The sequence below is a fragment of the Arachis stenosperma genome, chromosome 3 (genome assembly GCF_014773155.1).
Source record: "Arachis stenosperma cultivar V10309 chromosome 3, arast.V10309.gnm1.PFL2, whole genome shotgun sequence".
Classification (NCBI taxonomy): Eukaryota; Viridiplantae; Streptophyta; class Magnoliopsida; order Fabales; family Fabaceae; genus Arachis; species Arachis stenosperma.
This window is the reverse complement of record NC_080379.1, coordinates 55,880,753-55,882,995: the sequence shown is the minus strand read 5'-3', so window position 1 is coordinate 55,882,995 and position 2,243 is coordinate 55,880,753.

The window sequence follows — 2,243 nt, the reverse complement described above, 5'->3', positions numbered from 1 at the left end:
GAGTAAGCTTAGAGTGGAAGTCCAAACCTTCAAACAGAAGGAAGGAGAATCCCTCTATGAAGCTTGGGAAAGATACAAACAATTGATCAGAAAGTGTCCCTCTGACATGCTTTCTGAATGGAGCATCATGGGTATTTTCTATGATGGTCTGTCTGAACTGTCCAAGATGTCATTGGATAGCTCTCTTCATCTGAAGAAGACGCCTACAGAAGCTCAAGAGCTCATTGAAATGGTTGCAAATAACCAATTCATGTACACTTCTGAAAGGAATCCTGTGAACAATGGGACGAATCAGAAGAAATGAGTTCTTGAGATTGACACTCTGAATGCCATATTGGCTCAGAATAAAATATTGACTCAGCAAGTCAATATGATTTCTCAAAGTCTGTCTGGAATACAAGCTGCACCAGGCAGTACTAAGGATGCTTCATCTGAAGAAGAAGCTTATGATCCTGAGAACCCTTCAATGGAAGAGGTGAATTACATGTGAGAACCCTATGGAAACACCTATAATTCTTCATGGAGAAATCATCCAAATCTCTCATGGAAGGATCAACAGAGACCTCAACAAGGTTTCAACAATAATAATGGTGGAAGAAACAGGTTTAGCAATGGCAAGCCTTTTCCATCATCTTCTCAGCAACAGACAGAGAATTCTAAGCAGAGCCACTCTGACTTAGCAAACATGGTCTCTGATCTAATCAAAACCACTCAAAGTTTCATGACTGAAACAAGGTCCTCCATTAGAAACTTGGAGGCACAAGTGGGACAGCTGAGCAAGAAAATTACTGAACTCCCTCCTAATACTCTTCCAAGCAATACAGAAGAAAATCCAAAAGGAGAGTGCAAGACCATCAACATGGCCGAATTTGGAGAGGAGGGAGAGGCAGTGAACGCCACTGAGGAAGACCTCAATGGACGTCCACTGGCCTCGAATGAGTTCCCGAATGAGGAACCATGGGAATCTGAGGCTCACACTGAGACCATAGAGATTCCAATGGATTTACTTCTGCCATTCATGAGCTCTGATAAGTATTCTTCCTCTGAAGAGGACGAGTATGTCACTGAAGAGCAAGTTGCTAAATACCTTGGAGCAATCATGAAGCTAAATGACAAGTTATTTGGTAATGAGACTTGGGAGAACGAACCTCCTTTGCTCACCAAAGAACTGGATGTCTTGTCTAGGCAGAAATTATCTCAAAAGAGACAAGATCCTGGAAAGTTCTCAATACCTTGCGCCATAGGCACCATGACCTTCAAGAAGGCCTTGTGTGACCTAAGGTCAAGTGTAAACCTTATGCCTCTCTCTGTAATGGAGAAGCTAGGGATCTTTGAGGTGCAAGCTGCAAGAATCTCACTAGAGATGGCAGACAATTCAAGAAAACAAGCTTATGGACTTGTAGAGGATGTTTTGGTAAAGGTTGAAGACCATTACATCCCTGCTAATTTCATAGTCCTAGAGACTGGGAAGTGCATGGATGAATCCATCATCCTTGGCAGACCCTTCCTAGCCACAGCAGAGGCTGTGATTGATGTGGACAGAGGAGAATTGATCATTCAAGTGAATGAAGAATCCTTTGTGTTTAAGGCTCAAGGATATCCCTCTGTCACCATGGAGAGTAAGCATGAAGAGCTTCTCTCAAAACAGAGTCAAACAGAGCCCCCACAGTCAAACTCTAAGTTTGGTGTTGGGAGGCCACAACCAACTTCTAAGTTTGGTGTTGAACCCCCACATTCAAACTCTAAGTTTGGTGTTGGGAGGTTCCAACATTGCTCTGAGTATCTGTGAGGCTCCATGAGAGCCCTCTGTCAAGCTACTGACATTAAAGAAGCGCTTGTTGGGAGGCAACCCAATGTTATAATTATCTATTTTCCTTTGTTATTTTATGTTTTCTGTAGGTTGATGATCATGGGAAGTCACAAAATCAATTGAAAAAGCAAAAACAGAATGAAAAACAGAAAGAAAAACAGCACACCCTGGAGGAAGACCTTGCTGGCGTTTAAACGCCAGTAAGGGCAGCAAATGGGCGTTTAACGCCCAGTCTGGCACCATTCTGGGTGTTTAACGCCAGAAAGGGGCACCAGACTAGCGTTAAATGCCAGGAAAGGGCAAGAAGCTGGCGTTAAACGCCAGAAAGGTGCACCAGCCCGGCGTTTAACGCCAGAATTGGCATAGAGAGCATTTTTGCTCGCCACTTGGTGCAGGGATGACTTTTCCTTGATACCTCAGGATCTGTGGACCA